Here is a 20,356-nt window from a genome sequence, read left to right on the forward strand (position 1 = left end):
GAACACAGCAGGCCAAGCAGCATCTCAGGAGCACAAAAGCTGACGTTTCGGGCCTAGACCCAAACAGTCCTGAGTATGTGAAGAATAATGATGACAACCAAATAGGATTGGCAAATGAGCTTGTTAAATAGTGTGTTTGGAATCTACGTATGTTACACATAGGACCCTGTTGTTTGCAGGCAGAAACAAACATGTGCATTTCAACTCAACAAACCAGGTGATGGCCATTCTCTAATTAATTTCTGAGGGCAATGCTTGACCAATCATTACCAAATGACTCAGACATAATGGGAACTGCAGATGCTGGAGAATCCGAGATAAAGTGTAGAGCTGGAGGAACACAGCAGGCCAAACTAAGATGCTGCTTGGCTTGCTGTGTTCATCCAGCTGTACACTTTATTACCAAATGACTACTTCATTTGTCTTTTTTTTACAGCTATGTTATTTATCTTATGTCTTCTTTAAGTACTCATCAGCCCCTTGTCTCTTTTAGTAGGACGGTGAGCCTGTGAGATGATGAACGGGCAAACTGCTTGGTCAAGTTATTAAATAATTAGCCTTTTTTACCTTTAAATTCCTATCTCCCAATGCCAGTAACATCAGGTTAATACTGTGATAGGTATTTTTATTTTTTTCCTATAAGCATTAATAGATTATCCAATCTTCTCAGTGTCCAGCTCTGTTTTTTTTTTAACACTGGATTGTTCTTGTCGGAAGCAACAATTACCAAAGTTGTACCTTGATTTTTTTCTTCCATAACTGAATTTCATTTTCCCCACTGATCCGAATACCCAACATATCCCAATACTTCACATGTAGTATCACCACTCCTCTCAAAGACAACTCAAATTTGCAATCTTTCACCTGAAAAGGAACGCTCAATTTGCAAGCTTCACTGTGAGGCAGCCAATGTTAAATCAGGTCGTAGCCTGTTGCTGAATTGGACATCAAGGCACCTTTTCTTTGTGATCAAGCTTATTAAGTAAACAGCCACGTGGCTCATACTGCGCACCATTAGTACCATCTAGTGCCCCTTTAATTATATTTAATCAACCTGTTAAGACATGCTATGGCACACCTCCAGGACAGGTGGGAGTTGTAGAACATCAGACACAGAGATAGGGACACAGACACTGTGCCACAAGACCCTGACGAGGTTAGGAATGTCCCTTTTATTTATAGTTATTTAATCAAGTAACTCTTGTTGTCAACTTAGCCCTCACCACACCGATTAAACTACTCAGAGGTTTGGCACCATTCAAGACAAAGCGACCCACTTGACTGATTGAAACCCTCCACCTTTTAAACATTCACTCTCTTCATCACTGGCACAACCTGTCTGCAGTGTACACTTTCTACAAGATGCACCAGACCAAAGCTTCTTGGACAACAATTCCCAGATTTGCAAGCTCTATTACCTAAAAAAAACTAGGAGCTGAAGGCACATAGGAAATCCTCACCTCAACGTAGCCCACCAACCTACAAACCATGCTGACTGGGAAATATATCATCCATCCCTTCGGTGTTGCTGGGTCAAACTCCTGGTACGTGACTAACAGCATTGTGAGAAAATCGAGGAAGTGTGGGGCTTAATATTGAGGGAGCAGAGTGGTCTCCCTTCATTACAGATGGGCAAGCTCCCATCCTTTACTGGGCCTAGTTCTAAGGGCCCACAAGGGCTCAATTTAAACAAAAACTTTTATCTAAATTTTATAATATGGTGAGCCTTAAATCAGAATTTTTTTTCAATCTAGTTAGGAAGAATCTTCACCACACACACTGCAGTGGCTCCAGAAGGTGATGCGTCACCATTACCTCAAGAGCATTAGAACGGGGAACAAATACTGGCCTTTCCAGAAGCATTCGGATTCTGTGGAGATTAGAAAACTATCTGAGCAGCACAGAAAGAAATGGAGACAGATCCACTGCCAACAGGTGAAGTTCATGAAATCTCATGACGTTGAATTAAATCTAACATGAGGGTCTGATTCACCATCAGCAAATTTTGCTTCTCTTCTCTACCGGGCTGCATTTTGGAAGGGGAAGTAGCAACAGTCATCTCAGACTTCACCTCAGCACTCAGTTCAAACAGATCCCATTTTGGCTGATCAAAGGGCTTTAATCCACAAGTTTGGAGCCACACATTGACAGGAGTAAACACAAACACTATTGAATGACCAATAAGATGTATAACTAACAAGACCTGAAGATTTTCAAAGGCAAGCCCTTAATTTTTTAACAGAAAACAAGGCTGCAACTGTCAGTAAGGGTTAGAAAACCTAAACTGGATAGTTTTGATGGATTTTCACCGGTTAGGACAGAAGTTGTATATAGTGAAGTAGTTTCAACAGAGATCTTGGTTGATGTTTTGCCAAGGGCTGTCCTATGACATACTGAATGCTTGGTAACTACAGTCGAAAGCCACAGTTGTCTCAGCAGGAATTTCTGAGTTCATTGTTTGACTGATAATTTAAAGTGGCTATTAAAACATCAGTGTCTTTGATAATGGCCACTAAATAGTAGTTTGCTTAATTTTATAAGAGATTAACCACTTCAGATTTAAAAGCTTTGAATGGAGTTTATGAATGGGAGTTTTTAACCATTAACAGTACAGAAGTGAAAACTGCAGTAACTTATTAGGCTTTCTTTTAAGGTTCATATGGTTCCAGAGACTATTGTGAATAATGAGAAAGTGTTTATGGAGGTAACATTGACGGTATGAAGGGTATTGGAGGCGGTGGGGGAATGTATACATTGGAATAGAGTTGTCATGAAGGGTCAGGCAGGCCAGCAGGACAATAGGGTTTCAGGAATGAGGAAAGTGGCCAATTTTTAAAGCAAGTGGGACAAAATTCCAGAAAATTCAGGTGGGTCTTCTAACCAGCTCACCTCACATTCTCCTACTGCTGTGGTCAGTTAACACTTTGCTTACACCCATAAGCCCCTGGGGTTAAATCAACATGATGTTTTTTTTAAAAAAGAGAAATGAGGCTGGTGCAACAAGTCAGGAAATTTCCTTACTTGAGCTGTCCATCTTAACAGCTCAACAAAATCTACCAAATATTGTGCAAAACGTGTACCACAAAATGTTACAACTGGCTCATTGAATCAGTTTGTCTTTTACTGCCCATTGTTTAGCAAGCTCACTATCCAGGAGTGCAGTATTGGTCAACCCTTGGGATGTTCATTTTGGTTTCATATAAAAAACAGCTCAATACTTTTTGCAGACAAGCTAAGAAAGCACCTGGTGAGAAGTGGTCACATGTAAAACAGGACCTACTTAGTTTCAAAGGTAGCATACAGAACAATTCTGATCTGACACATACCAATGTAACTAGTCAGTGTGCAATAATAAGGCAATAACAAAGGCACTGATTCCCACTGTCAGTGAATTATGTTGATTGACTTGAATAAAACCGCACATCAACTATTCCCCCAGCCAGTGCATCACCGGAGCTTGGTCAAAGCTTGAGCCTGCAACTTTAGTTTGGAAACCTCAAGAATTTTAAACTTTTGCTAGCCTGACACATTGTGTTTCTGTAATGACAGCTCACCATACCATTTTAGTTCAGTGCCTCAGACAATAAGACTGTTCTCAATTAACAAAACACGCTTAAATAATTGATAACAAGGTGTAAACCTGAATGAACACAGCAGGCCCTGCGGGTCTAGGCCCAAAATGTCAACTTTCCTGCTCCTTTGATGCTGCTTGGCCTGCTGTATTCATCCAGCTCTATACTTTGTTATCTCAGATTCTCCAGCATTGGCAGTTCCTGCTATCTCTGAAACACTTAAATCATTTCTTAGTTCAGTCTCTGAGGAAGTATCATCAATACTTATTAATATTTTAACAGCCTTTAATCTTAGTGTTTGTTTATTACCTTCAGTTGTAAAACCAAAACATACCAAAATAAGTAAAACTAAACGAGATTTTCTGGATAAAAGTTCATTTTTAAAAATATGTGGTCAGAGGGAAGTTGGATTAAGATTGAAGTCATTGACATTATGTTCAAACAAACAAAAAATATCTTGCCCAATTCCGCTTTTGACCCTTTAACTAAGCCAAATGTAAATCAAGTGGGATTTTTTTTTCTTTCTAATTGATCTGCCTTGCATCAGAAACAATTAGTTTATCTGGAGTGTTTTTATAAAACTATTTCCAATAGTACATTCATTGTACTGGCCTCCTGTTGGGGACTACGTAAAAGATTTGCATCCAGAGGCAGTAGTTTGCAAAGAACAGATGTTGCTTTGTATTTAACTACACGGAACAACATTAGTATTGAATGCACAGTTGTATCATTGATCAACCAATGTCAATTTTACTAACACTTTGTAATACACATTGGGGGCCAGTTAGCTCAGTTGACTGGATGGTGATGCAGAGTGACACCATAACACGTTCAATTCCTGCACCAGCTCAGGCTACCTTGAAAAACTCTCCTTTTCAACCTGTCCCCTTGCCCGAGGTGTGGTGACCTTCAGATTATAAGCCATAGAGTTATACAGCACAGAAAAAAGCTCTTCAATCCAACTTGCCCATGCCAACCATGTTTCCTAAACTGAACTAACCTACTTGCCTGCGTTTGGCCCAGACCCACTACACCCTTCCTAACCTTGTACCTGTCCAAACGTCTTAAATATTGGAGATGCACCTGCCTCTACCACTTCCCCGGGCAGCTCGTCCCAAATACACACCACCCTGTGACAGAAATTTGCTCCTCATATCCCTTTTAAATCTTTCCCCTCTCACCATAAACCCTCACCCTCTAGTTTTGGACTCGCAACCCTGTGGAGAAAAGACCTTGGATATTCACCTTATCAATGCCCCTCATTATTTTATGAACCTCTGCAAGGTCACCCCTCAGCCTCTCACACTCCAGTGAGAAACAGTCCCAGCTTATCCAGCCTCTACTTATAACAAACCTTCCAGTCTCAGTAACATCCTTGTCAATTTCTTTTTACCCTTTCTAGTTTAATAACATGCTTCCCATAGCACAGCCACCAGAATTGTGCACTGTATTCAAAATGTGGCCCTACCAATGTCTTGTACAGACATAACATGATATCCCAGTTGCTATACTTAATGCTCTGACTAATTTTAAAAAATAAGCGTGCCAAATGCCTTCTTCACTACCCTGCCATTTTTGAGGAACAATGTAACTGCATCTGTCAGTCTCTGCTCGAGAACACTCCCTGAGGCCCTACCAATAACCGTACTGCTCAGGTTTGTCTTACCAAAACGCAACACTTCGCTTTTATCTGCATTAAATTCCATCTGCCATTCCCTGACCCACTGGCTCAGTTGCTCAAGATCCCATCATAATGTTAGATAACCTTCTTCACTGTCCATGAGATCACCAATTTTGTGTCATTCGCAAACTTACGAACCATGCCTCCTGTATTCTCATCCAAAGCATTTATATAAATGACAACCAACAGCAGACACAGCACCAATCCTTCTTAAACCACTGCCAGTTGCATCTCTCTCTAATGATTTTGACTTGATTTATTGTAGTCACATGTACCTAAGTACAGTGAAAAGCTTTGTTTTACGAGGTTGGTAGGTTGGTAACTAGGTATGGAGCTGAATGAACACAGCAGGCCAGGCATGAGGCCTGTCCTGCTGTGTTCTTCCAGCTCCACACCTTGTTATCTCAGACTCCAACATCGGTAGTTCCTACTATCTCAGGTTGGAAGCCATCTCCTTTAAAAAGGCTACCCACTTGCCATATTTCCATTTCAGGTAGGTGGCAGTAGTATGGAATCTGGGCCATGTGGGACAATGACCAGGCCAGCAGCTAGATGGATGATCCATTTATTGGGACCTCTGTTTACTAGTAGCGATTAATGTCAGTTCCTCAAAACCTTTGAAACATCCTCACTTTTCTGCTCCAAACACACCATTAAAAAATTCCTTAAAAAGAAAGTAATTCCAATAAAATTAAATCATCTCCAATTGTTTAATCTATTATAAATACGGAGTAACATCTAAATCACTAATCAAATTAAAAACATCTCATCCTTTAGTAACCTCTTAAACATGTCAATCAGAACATCAGTGCAGCCCACTGGATCTTTGAACCGCAACCAAACATTTTTGTTACCCAGAGGCAGAGGAACTCCAGCTAACTAATAATGGAATTTTCTAAAAGTATTTGCAAAAGCAAATACCTAAGCTTTAATTTTAAAAGAGGTCTCAGCAGCTCGCTGTCAAAGCAATCTAAGGGCAGGCAGGGCTTTTCTTCCTTTTTACCCCCTTTGACAGATGAATTTTTCTTTTCATTTTTAAAAGGCCTCAGACATCCAAATGACTTCAGGTTATTACACACAAGATACCAATCATTGCAGCAAAAGTTCATCTCACTTACAATATAGCATCTAACTACTAAAACTGAAAAAAAACTTCTTTGTTTGTGTTTCAAAACCTGTTGGTGAGGCAATTTCAGGGGCAGGTGACTGTTCATCATTGCTTCCCTACTTGGGACTCACGTTTCCCTCATGGTTCACACATTCTCAGACATTCTGAACCACATCCACTTATTAATTCTGGGGCCGAAACTCTCCCATGTCCCGGGCCCCAAACCCACACACCAGGCCTTGTTACCACAGAGCCTGCCATTACACATCAGTCATTAAGAATCCCCATTAACAACTATTCACCCTTCCAGCCTGATCGTTATCAACTCTGTCTGTTCAACTGTTCTTCTCTCTCTTTCAACTCTATCCCATCATTTACTCCCTACCCCATCCTCCTCCCTTTTTTCTGTGTATAAAGTGACATTTTCCCAGCCACCATCGGGTCTGAGGAAGGGTCACCAGACCCAAAATGTTAACTCTAACTTTTCTCTTCACAGATGCTGCCGGACATGTTGAGCCTTTCCAGCAACTTCTCTGCTTTTGTTCCTGATTTACAGCATCCACAGTTCTTTCAGCTTCTACTTGTTGAGGCACCACTTAAACTTTCAAAGTTTCTGCAATGGAGCTGGCAAGGGAAGGGGGGCTTTGCAGCTTTGCCTGTTAGCGGGCTTCCCGTGCTTTATCCCATGCCAACAAAAGGTGTGGTAGACTGGAAAAGGGAGGCAGGCATCAGGTTATGCCCACCATTTTGCAAGTTTCCCTGAGCCATCCAAACACAGCAACAAAAAAAAATTCCATGCCATGGATTCAGGGCTCAGTGAGATGCACTGGCATTGATTTCGAGGTCAGTGGTAAAGAAAGTGTTCTCCCAGATCCTGAAGAAAACTGTTGACGTAGGTCAGGAAGTTCCAAACAGCAGATTGAACATGCAGACATGTCACAAGGATCTCTGGGGATCCAGCAACAGTACAGCGAAACAGTGGTAAATCAAGCAGGGCAGGCATCCAGACAGCAAACCACAAAGTACAAATAAAACTAATCCCTTCACTTTTAAGTTTTAAGTATTGAATAGAGAGCAAAATAAATATCTGAGACACAAACATGAAGCAGAATTTTACAGATCCCCTATCCAGGGGTTTGCTGGTCTGGGGTCCTGTAACATCCAGTAGGTTTTCTGCATACCATTGCTCAACCAATGACCTGGCAGTCACATTATGGAGGCAGGCATGGTCCAGGGCAGCCTGCCCAATCTCACCTCAATTAAAGAGATCCCAAGTGGTCATTAAGGACCACTTCCTGACAGTTGCAATTTTTAGGCTGCTGGAAAACCAGGGAAGATAGGGGAGAAAGTAGTAATCCAATAGGTTAACCTTTTGAGCCTCAGACAGGAAGTCATGGAGGGGAAGAGGAAGTAGCAATTCTCTAAATCAGTGAATGTCTAAATCATGATCCTTCAAAACAGATTTTCTTCTGTGTCCCTTCCTCTTGCCGCAATCTTTCAACGAGGCCCCCGGTCCATTCATAGACCCTCACTTAAAACCTCAAAAGAGGCCTCTTCCCCTGGCCCTGCCAAAAACCCCCGGATCTTAGCTGCATTCTCAACTATTGGCACTTCGTTCTGTATGACTTGGTGTCATCCTAGTGGTGGGCCATTGTTCCTGTTGGGGATTCAAGAACTTCTGGATTCCTGTGTTCAACTGCATGAGTAATTAGTTCAGAGCAAAAATTACATCGAATGCTCATTTTTCAAACATCAATACAACAGCAAAATCTGGGGCAATCATTTAGAGTTTGGTGAAAGAGAAATTGTTATGCAATAAAATGTATTCACTGTATACTTGAACTTTTGTTCATTTTTCGCTCACCATCCTAATCTGAATTGTTCGTCGTCTTAGTCATCACCTGAACTCTTTTTCAGTTCTTAATTTGTTTAAATTGCTTTAGACATGAAAGCAACTTTCTACTGTGGCCGAGTTGTCCCACTGGACCTGTGAGACCTAGAGGGACAACTTCAAATTGATCATATCATAAATTATTCAGAAAGTTGCAAAATATTAACCAGTCAATTCTTACAATGAACAAACTGTGTTCACCGTAAATAAAATAGACCATGAGCATTTCATATATGCTATCAATAAAACACAAAACAATACAGTTAGAAAATATAAACTATCCCTTGGTGGTCTAAAATAAGACAAGTGAATTGACCCATGAACATTCACATCTGAACAACGAGTCACTCAGTGGCTCATTTTTTAGTGAAACACCAACTTCATCATGCATTCTATACTAAAAGCATAATTGCTTGGTCTGCCACCTTTTCTTTATTGGTAACACAACGGTTTCAATCAACAGTGTCTTCTGTGCTTCGGAATAATAATAAAGCTGAAGGAATTAAGAATTAACAGGATAAACCTTGCTCAAGTTTTTAATTAACCTGGAACATAATGCAGTGGTACAAAGTCATGTTACGCTTGGTGTTGCTCTGACACAGCATATTCTTAATTTATTCCTCAGTATAAAGTGAAAAGTTCATCCTGTACCATAAATAAGTATATTTTGGCTTGAAAATGCTACAAATTATTATTCTTATAAAGTGGGTCAAGATCTTGATCTCAACTCGTAAATACCATTTTCTTTAGTTATCAACACAAAGCCCACTTTATAAATTTGCAATAAAAAAAGCATGCCAATAAGTAGTGCATATAAACGACTGCACTTATACACTTAGGCACTGGAACTCAGAAAGGGTTAACCAACTTCCCATTGAGAGCTGCACTGTGACAGCCACTAAGCTACAGCGGTCTCAGCCCACATGTAGAAAATGTCAGAGCCACAATTAGACGTGACTTACTTTTCCCATCCAGTTACAAAACACACCATCTCACTGCAGACATATTTTGTTGAAAGCAGCTACAAAGTGAAGTTTCTTAGAATTTATTCATGCCGTGTCCAAATCTTTGAACAATTTTGCATGTTTTGATAACTTAATTCAAGCCTTCACATCACAGTGTTGAAAAAATTGCTCAAATTATTCGACACTATACACCATATATTACTAATTTTTTTCACTTGTTGAAGGCAATCAGATTAAGGCTGTTAACAGCTCTGTTTGAAAGATTTGCAATCATGCACTGTGTGTGGGACAACGAAAATGTTGCCGCTATGCAGTTTTCATTGTATTCAAAACAGTGTTTTATCATGGATTAGATTCCCGCATAAATGTAACTCAGTTTTAAAACAAAAATTAAACTTGAAAAGAAAATGCACCCTTAAGTGTTTCATAAAAAAAGTGAAATCAAATATCTACAATTTCCAATTGAGTTTCAGTCACATCTGAGTCATCCAGAAATTTACTGAAAATAGACATAAGTATTTTGAAACAATACATTAAAGCAGCATGGTGGAACTCCAATTTACTGAAATAGAGAACGGAAACATGTTGATATCTGATATTGTCAAGCTGAAGAAGGTTCAGAAGAGGTTTACCAGAATGTTGCTGGATATCGAAGGTTTGAATTATAAAGAAAGGTTGGATCGGCTGGGACTTTTTTTAAGATTGGAGTGCATGAAGATGACAGGCAACCTGATAGAAGTTTTTAAAATAATGAGGGGTATTGATAGAGATAATGGTCTTTTTCCAGGGATGGGGGATTTCAAGACTAGGGGGCACATTTTTAAGGTGAGAGAAGAGAGATTTAGAAAAGACATGACGGGCAAATTCTTTACACAGAGTATGATTTACTTGTGGAATGAACTTCGTGAGGATATGGTCAATGTGGGTACAATTTTAAAAGATATTTAAAGACATTTTAATAGTTATATGAATAGGAAAGGTTTGGGGGGATGCGAACCAGGTGTAGGCCGTTAGAACTAGTCTAGTTTGGAATGATTTTTGGCACAGCCTGGTTGGACCGAAAGGTCTGTTTCCATGCTGTATGACTCAATGACTGCTCATGAATTAACATATCAGGTTCCTGTTATTCCCGTCAGCACCCTCTAAGTGATGGTCAGACGCTTTGGGGAACTGTGTGCCCCATGGCCTGTGTAGTTTATGAATGATTTAGACATATCTGAAGTGGGAGTTGGGGGAGGGGTGGAAATGTGAAATTTGTGATCAAGAACACTATCAGCTGGGCATTATCATGACAGATGCATTAAGAAATAAGTCCCAATCATTAGCTTTTATAGGTGATAGATCCCATGGCCACAAAAAAATGCGACAAAGAAGACAATTATCAGTAAGATTTTCCTTTTAGCTATTCCACCATTAACACTTGTGGTGGAACATTACAATGAAATGATGTGCCAAAGAGGTACGCTTGGAATAAATTTCATGGAGATACTTCATTGTTTTAACACTTCAGTTCAGAACTGTGACAATGTAATTTGAATAGACAAACGAAATTCAAGAAACCTAATTCCATAAAACTATTACTACCACATAGCTACACCAATGGAAGAACTTTCAATCAGCTTGCTACTTCAAAAGTTTTTCAATAATTTTGGAAAACAAGCGGTCAAACACTACTGAGTTACATAGTTAAATCTTACCTAACAGTTTGAGTGCCTTCAAGAGGAATAAAATAATAAGTGCTCACATTATGTGGGTATGGCGGGTTTTGCAATAAAACATGCCTTCAGGCCCAATGCGTTTGTGCCAGCATATATGCCCCATACGAACAGTAAATGCACCCAGCCAATTTTAATATCTTTTGGCCCCTTTCCCTTTAACTGTCTATGCACCCAATCTGGAATGTTGATATTGCAGCTCCAACTAGTAAAACTGAAGCAGCATTTCATTGTCTCAAAGGGATTTCTCCTGCCTCAGATAGTTCCATAGAGTTGTCAGTGGCAAGCAAACAGCTAACTTTAACATAACCTTTTTTTCCCTCAAGCCTATAAATTATTTTTTTTAAATTGAGAACCAAAACAATTGTTAACTGTGATTTTTATATACCTATAGAAATATAGAAATTAGATGCAGGAGTAGGCCATTCAGCCCTTCAAGCCTGCACCACCATTCGATATGATCATTCAATCTCAGTATCATATTCCCACTTTCTCTCCTTACCCCTTGACCCCTTCGCCACAAGGGCCATGACCAGCTCCCTCTTGAATAAATCTAACGAACTGGCCTCAGCAGCTTCCTGTGAGAGAGAATTTCACAGTTCAACTCTCTTGTGGGAAGAAATTCTTCCTCATCTCAGTCCTAAATGGCTTACACCTTATTCTTCGACCGTGACTCCTAATTCTGGACTCCCCCAACATCAGGAACAAATTCTTACCGCATCTAGCCTGTCCAGTCCCATCTGGATTTTTATATGTTTCTATGGGATGCCTCCCTCATTATTCTCAATTCCAGCAGGCACAAGAAGAAACAGATAGATGGATAGAAAGACAAAGTCTTTCCTCATTCTAATTTGATTCATTTTTATAAGCAAAATAAGCAAAACAAGTTTGTAAAACAAAGACCAAGAACGTTCTCAGTTAAACCGAGTGTTCTAAACTCAGCTCAGCAATTGTGAATTAGGCCCTAGTTAAGGGAGCGAGGGATCTGGGTCAACAAATTCAGTCTGGATTCCTACTTTTCACCTTAATAGGTGTCTTATGAAATGTATACTTGAATTTGTTGGTTGAAGATGGTAACGTGGCCAGCATGGTTAAATAGAAAAACAATGCTGACTATCAAAATTACCTTGCAAACTACAGCTTAAGAGATGCCAAATGACTCTGACCAGTTTTGTAAACTATATCCCAGCATGATTTAATAATCTAAGGAGTGATGGAGAGATTATTTTTCAAATATTAATAGTATGCAAAATTTATGACCTTAGATTGATAGTAATTTTAAGCTTGTAATAATTATGCATATCACATAAAAATTGCTACTATTTATTATATCCACAAGTAATGGATCACAAAATCATTACTGCTTACACATTTCTAGCATCCTACTTAAATAGCAGTATTTCCCGTCTGTTGAATTGCCGATTTTGGTTGAAATTAAACAGTAAATCTACAGCTCTAAAATACAATGATGATTGGAGTTTTCTGTCTAATTAATTGGCTCAGTTCAAAAGGTCAGCCATCAACACTATTTATTTATTATACATCTGAATGACTTTATCAATATACTACTTAAGACATTCTTCCTATTCAGTCTTAACATTGATTGCAATAACCTGTGATGACACGATGGCTTTTAGAGGTATGTTCTATTTTGTTCTGAAGAGAGGTTTTAAGACTGAAGTGCTGAATTGTCTATTTGGATCCAATACATATTCAGAGGCCTTGGGCTCCCCCCCTCGCCCCCCCCACCCAACCCCCGCCAGTGTTGGAGCAATAGAAACAGCCTGAATGGGTGGGGTCAAGTTCCCATAGAACCAGGATTTTTGGTTTTAGTTTTCATTAGCAGCAGTTGCTGGGATTTGAAGCTGGGTGGAAGCTGCGGTAGATCTCTCCCTGCTATTCTCCCTCTCAGAGTTTTCTCTTCCATGTTTTTCTTCTTATTTATCTTCATAAATCAATTACCTTGACACCATTGGCAAGGAATGTCAACAGGAAACTAATGTGCAGTTAGTAACATGATGCACTTTCAAGGCTCTTACCTGTGGTTTATGGTAATCTATACACCCTAACTAGATTTTCTGGTACATTGCTTTGTATTTTATGATATGTGCACGACATTTCAGTCATTTGCATTATGCAAATTTTTATTTAAGCTTACCTGTGTGAAAGCAAACTCTAACAGATTGTAACTTGCACGATTTTTGCAGAAACAATGGTAAGGTATGTTTTATATACACCAACTAGTAATAAAGAACTGTATGTTTTAAAAAAAGACACATAACTGTGTAACTCAGAATAACCACTAAATTTGTACTGCATTAGATTTTAAATCAGGCAGAAGGCTGAGCTTTTCTCTTCTAAATATATACCAAAAAAACTTCTTACGTTTATAACTTCCTCTACGGGGTCTCCGTCCCTGTTAATTTCAAACAGTTTCTTATGGCTCCATATGTCAGACCCTTTGTCATTGGTTCACAAAAAGCACTTCAAAACTTTATCTGTCATAGGTTTAAAAAGTGATGTAATCTCCATGTGTGGTCAAACATGTCCATGTTATAATTCTGTGAATTATGTTAAACTATAAACATTTTCTAGAGGGACAACCAAAACATGCCTCCGTGCAGAGCGACACCACAAAATAGCAAATGGATTATGAAACTTTTCTTTTAAAAAAACTGTATCTTCCTATTCATGTCTTATTTCATTCTCAAAAAATTATTCTTCTTAAATCAGGTGTGTTACAAATTCAGTCAACTGAAGTGGAAAAATTTCACTTTGTGCATTTGTTTATAGATGCTACAGGAAAAAAAAATCAACATTAGTAACATTAAAGAGCCAGGACTATAGTTTTTCTTTAAGCTGATATTTTTATTTTCATTCAAATAGAATGAGCAGAGTTTATCAGAGTTGACAACTGATTGACGAAGGGTCTAGGCCCGAAACGTCAGCTTTTGTGCTCCGAAGATGCTGCTTGGCCTGCTGTGTTCATCCAGCTCCACACTTTGTTATCTCAGATTCTCCAGCATCTGCAGTTCCCATTATCCCTAAGACAATCAAGTTTGTCAACATTAGCTATTAAGATAAAGTCACTATAGTCCCAGAGGACCACAGGGCTGCTCTCTTATTAGATGAGCTGGCAGTGAGCTTAACTTGAGGGTGACCATGCCTCAGGCAAGGACTATTATAATAAATGCGACAGAAACAAAGAAAGATTACCCTACACAAAGAGGACAGTCATCAGTCATGTCCATGCTAGCTCCAACTCAGCTCCTCCCATCTCTCTGCCTTATATCTGTACCTTGCAAAGTTTGCTGTTTAGACAATTATCTGATTTCACATTAAAAGCCACAAATAAATCTGCCTCCACCATTTGCTCAGGCAATGAATCAACCACTCAGTGGCTAAAAAAACATTTTTCATGCTATCGCTTTTCATTCTTTGATTCAACTCCTCCAAATGGGAACTGAGATAACACGTAGAGCTGGATGAACACAGCAGGCCAAGCAGCATCAGAGGAGCAGGAAGGCTGATATTTTGGGCTTAGACCCTTCTTCTCCAGCATGTGCAGTTCCTACTATCTCTCTTCAAATGGGAACTGTTTTCCCTAACCTCCACAATTTTGCACATTTCCTCTCTCTACAGAGAACAGTCGCAGCAGTTTCAATCTATCCACATAATTAAAATCTCTCAAATCTTTTTGCATTCTCAAAAACATTTTCTGCGCCATCTCTGAAGCCTTCACATTATCTTTAAAAAGGGTGGTGCTCAGAACTGAACACAATACTTCAGCTGAAGCAAACCAGCGATTTACAATTGGTCTCTGAAAGTCCTTGCTGTTGTAGTCTATGCCTCGATTATAAAAGCCCCAATATCCCATCGACCTAAGTGTTTTCTCAACCTGCCCTTTTCACCTTTAGCATTTGGTGCAGATCTACCACATGTCAATTTGACAACACTGCATTGGTGACACAGAGACCAAGGCACATTTCTGTGAGGACTAAGTTTATTAATTACCAAGACTTACTTCCACACACTGTTCCCATTCCCCCTTCATAAATTACAATCATCCACATATCGACTTGCTAGGTTAACAGAAACCCCTCTTCTTAAATAAAAACCTTTTAAGGTGTAAAACAATCCTCGAACAAAGCTAATGAAAATATGTAAATTTATTTTCTAAACATATTCTACACTTTAACTTATAATACTTCTTTAAAATTTCTATAAAATACAATCAACCCCACATAGTACCCTTTATTTATCTGAAATAAACAGAAGTTTAATGACTAAGCCAGGCAAATAAAATTATTTTTTGTCCAGCTTCTAGCATTTGCCCTCTTAAGTAATCTCTTGGAGCAAGCACGCTTTCTTGTGCAAGTCTGATAACAGGCTACTTTATTTTGTAAGTCCTTTTTCTGTTTATAGTAGTCATGATGTGGAGATGCCAGTGTTGGATTGGAGTGGAAAAGTCAGGAATCAAATGACACCAGGTTATAATCCAACAGGTTTATTTAAAATCACAAGCTTTCGGACAAAGGAGCAGCGCTTTGAAAGCTTGTGATTTTAAATAAATCTGTTAGACGATAACCTGGTGTTGTGTTGTTTCTAACTTGTTCTGTCTGACATTTCCTTTATGTAAGGAAGTGAATATTCAACATTTTCTCAAAATGTACAGTCCCAAACAGAACATTCAATGGGCAAACTTATCCCAAATTGCTCCTTCTATAGGATTTCCTTTAGACTGTTAGATCAAGACACCATATATATACAAATTCGACCTGTACCAATGTTTCAGCATTTAAGGGAATTTAACTACACTTACTGTTACAATGTATTGGCTTTCTAGGCCAAATGACGTTAATTATTCTTTTCCAAAAATATAAACAATGCTCCCGCTCTCAAACAGACGAGAAGATTGACATCTGAAGTATCACTAAAAAGGGCTAGCTTCTTATGTAGTGGGTCACCAAAGGCTTCTCATTTTCTTCTCAAGACTTCCTGAACAGTAGTTCAACCATAGTTTCAAAACATCATAACTTGTATCAGGTCTAATCTCAATACACAACCAGTTTAACTGGATTATCATCCATTTTATCTGGGTTTCTTTTCTCGAATGCAAAATCATCTTCCTCTGAGGAGAAGGCCCAGGTTATTAAGTTCCCATCAATACTTCCCAAATGTTAAGGATTAATGCATTCAAGTATGACAGTTGTTCCAAAGTCACTCCTTAATTATTCTAATGTCTCAGCCTATATACTTAAAGACCCTCAAAGCCTAACAACTAATTTGAAATTACTTTATCAATCACACATTTAAATTCTACAGAACCTCCCCACAGAAAATCATTGATATGCATCGACCAGTTTCTCTCCACAATACAAGCAGAGTGTTGCACTTCACGACAAGCTTCTTGTAAAACAATGTACTTTCACTAAGACCATTTTAACTGAAAATTACCATACCCTTGCTATTTCGTTCAACCCATAAATAGTTGTTCAATTTCAATTGCTTTCCTTCTCACGTTTTCTGCAGTAGAGGAATCTATTGTAAAATCTCAATCTCCAAGTTTCTGTTTGAAACTTCATGTCACTGTACATGGTCCAGTTTTATATGCCCCATGAGGAAGCATCTTTAATGTGTGCATCCATCTACATGACAGGCTGGCTGTTCCCCCGTTACCTTAACGTACTCACCAAATTCTTTCCAACTTTCTGTTTGCTCTCTCTCCTTCACTAACTTAGCCTCGAATGTGCTTGTAATCACAAACATCTCAAATCATAAGGGATTTCAGCATCTTGTGGCATTCCCCCTCTGTTCCATGCTTCTTGTTCTTATCAAACTGCAACTTCTGTTTATTGTCCTATCTCATTTTGGACTACCACTATCACAAGATCTTCTACTTCCATGATCAGAATTTCTTTTGTAAGTTTGTATTTTTTCTGTCCTAGGGCCATGATCATTTCCAGGTCCACTTTCAGGAAACATACTCCATTTTCTAACCTTCTAGGTATTGATCTCATTTTGCCAATTCACAGATCTAACCTAATGTCCCTCATCTTCCATATTTGCCAACATTTATATTGTTGTTGACATTTGTTGCTTTCGCTATAATGGTAGCTTTCTTTCATTCATTCGGCCTTTGTTGATATATTTATATATGACATTTGTGTTATTTTGCTGCCAATTTTCAGCTGTTTTCCTCTGGGGCAAATCAAATTGTTTTGTCTCTCTCTATGACTTTTTACATATTCAGTCAGTCCTTCATCTGTCAAACTCTGGCACTCATAATTGTCCAAAATGGGTGTGCGCGTGTGTGTGAAGTAGATGGCAACTCATCCACTTCCTTTGCCTTGTAAAGTGTGTAATCAGTATCAATTAACCTTTAAGAATGCCCCTAATAATTTGTTCATAATGCTGCAAAATTACTATTTTACCACTGTTATCCATCATCTTACCAAGACCTATCCATTCTACCATCTCCCTGGATTAAAATTTATTTCTAATGACCTTAAATGCTGCCATAAGGCTCACCAAATATCGTCTGAAACTTCAGTCTTCAACAAGTTCTTACCTGGAGTACATTCAAACGCTCAAAAAATTGAGCTATTATTCTCCTTTCACAATTTAGAGGCTGATCACTCATTACCAAAGGAATTTTTGGATTTCTTTAAAGAAAACAATTGATTTGTACTCGCGGCTCCAACTAATTGCAGTCAGCTCTTTGACAGGACTGTCTGTGCTAAAGCAGATGTTAATTTACAACTCGGTCAGTCCATTGGGATTTTATAAGGCATCTCATCTTTTACTGCATGATTAGTTTTCACACATTCCTTTACTAAGGGCACTTTCCACTTTCATTTTCATTACCACAATTTTCGTATCTTGCATACATATCCTCAAATTCATCACTGACAAATTACTATCACCAGCATCACATCTACCACATTCCCGTTGTTAGTGAGGCACTTGGCTGATTCCTATCCATTTTTCCATGATCTTGTCCACTACTACACTTTCCTACTCACTGTATGTTAATGTAGACTGATTAAATCTAAATGCCTTGTCTAAGGAATGCAGGACAATTTTTTTTTCCTTATCCCGCTCCTTTGAGTTCATTGCCTTAAACTCAAGACCATGATGTTGCCATCCGATATTTTTGAAATAAACCACATTTTTTTGCTGTCCTCTTCTATATATTTACCGTATTCTTCGTCCTCTAAACCCTTTAGCAGGATTGTAAAATTAATCTGCAGACAGATGGGTAATCTGCTGATGTAGTGTTCAGATAGTTAGACAGTTTTTCTTTAAACTACTATCTCTTGATTCAAATTATACTTGCTTAATATTTGATTACAGAAGTTACGTTTAGTTAGAGATGTACAATGATGTCCATTGACTTTCCAGAAACAAGTGGCTTGTTGTGGTCCATGTCTGGTTTCATTTGAGCCTTTTTCATTAGCAGCCTGCTCAACAGTAACAATACTCAACTTGATATGACTTTACAAGTTCTGTTCATTAACATCTGGGGGCTCATTCTAAAATTAGCAGATCTAATTCAGATCAGTCAAGCAATAATCCAACATGGTCTACCAAGTGTTATGCGACAACTATGACAACGATCCAGACAACATCATCACTATCCCTGCATGTGTCCTGTTTAACCAACAGTACAGGGCCTGCACAGATAGCAGAATAATGGGGACAGCAATTGCCCTATGGCTCCTTAACATTGGCTCCAGGCCCCATCAAGTCTCATAGCATCAGGTCAATCATGGATAATGAAACTCCCTGCTGATCACCACCCCATACCCTCAGGTGATGGATCAGTACTGCTCCATGTTGAAGAGCACTTGGAGGAAGCACCAAGGATAGCAATGTTCTCTGGGTGGTGGATACAGAACATCCAACCCAACAGTAGCTTGCAGCCCCACTACAGACCAACCTGACCAAGTCCGAAAGGACGTAACTGCTAGACTGTGTCTGTAGTAGGTGATGAGGGAACATATAAAAGGGAAAAACATGCTTGCACGCTGCAGGTGCACCTGTCCATCACATTAGCAGTAAGAATGTCTCTGCAAGGACTGTGCAGTTGTCAAAATCCCATCTTCACATTGAGTATGTTCTCCATCATATTGTACGACTGTCATTGTGTTAAATGGATTGGAGAGGGGGGGGGAAATAGTATAGGCTTGCAAAAACAAAACAATATGGCAGCATTACAGCGCAACTATTGAAGCAATAACATCCAGAGGAGGAAAGGAAGGGACAGATTGTACAAACATTTTTTTAAAAAGCAGCAAATTGGGTCAAAAGGGAAACAAAAGGTTAAAAGAAAGTCTAAATTGAATGGCACTTAGATGTGCATAATATGGAACAAAATAAATGCATTAACAGCACAAATAGGGGTTAATAAGTGTAATCATTGAATCCAGGAACTACGTTTTCAGTGCGGCATGATCTTTCGAAATAACAGACAGGAAGGAAAGAGGAGTAGGTAACTGTTGTTATGGGATGGAACATGTACATTAACAAGAAATGATCTTGGATCAGTTAACATAGAATCTATTTGGGTACAGACAAGAAGCAGCATGGGGTGGAAGTCACTGGTTTAAATGGGCAGTCTATTGGCCCCCTAACAGTGTTCATTCTGAAGGACAGAGAATAAAGCAGGAGGTGACAAGGCATGTAAAAAGGGCAGTTTGTTAATAATGGGTGAATTTAATCATCATGGTTGATTGAGAAAATCAAAAATACAGAAGCAGCAACAAGGAAGAATTGGTAGATAATAATCAAGACAGATTTCAAAAATCAGTATGTTCAGAATCAATCAAGCGTCAGATCACTTTGGATCTGGTATTGTATAGTGAGGCAGACGTAAATGGATCACAGAGTAAAAGATGCACGAGGAAACAGTAAGCATAATATAGTAGAATGGAGTATTCCATTTGAGAGAGAGCGAGAGAGCGAGAGCGAGAGAGCGAGCGAGAGAGCGAGCGAGAGAGCGAGAGAGAGAGCGAGAGAGAGAGCGAGAGAGAGAGCGAGAGAGAGAGCGAGAGAGAGAGCGAGAGAGAGAGCGAGAGAGAGAGCGAGAGAGCGAGAGAGAGAGCGAGAGAGCGAGAGAGCGAGCGAGAGAGAGAGCGAGAGCGAGAGCGAGAGCGAGAGCGAGCGAGAGAGCGAGAGAGCGAGAGAGCGAGAGAGCGAGAGAGAGAGAGAGCGAGAGAGAGAGCGCGAGAGAGAGAGCGAGAGAGAGAGCGAAACAGCTCATGACTCATAGCTGAGGTAAAATCCCAATGAACCAGAAGGAAGGGGATAAATCGATCGCTGTTAACCAGGAAAGTTAAGGACGGTTTCAAACAGAAATTCTAAACATACAATGTGGCAAAAATTAATGGCAAGTCAAAAGATTGAGGAGATTTTCAAATCC

General features: G+C 39.3%; 1 protein-coding gene across 4 annotated transcripts in view; it reads right to left on the reverse strand.

The window, feature by feature from the left end:
- Nucleotides 1–20,356, reverse strand: part of adcy7 (adenylate cyclase 7) — a 169,122-nt gene that overhangs the window by 142,957 nt on the left and 5,809 nt on the right. The window lies entirely within an intron of this gene.

This window comes from Stegostoma tigrinum, chromosome 16, assembly GCF_030684315.1.
Source record: "Stegostoma tigrinum isolate sSteTig4 chromosome 16, sSteTig4.hap1, whole genome shotgun sequence".
Lineage (NCBI taxonomy): Eukaryota > Metazoa > Chordata > Chondrichthyes > Orectolobiformes > Stegostomatidae > Stegostoma > Stegostoma tigrinum.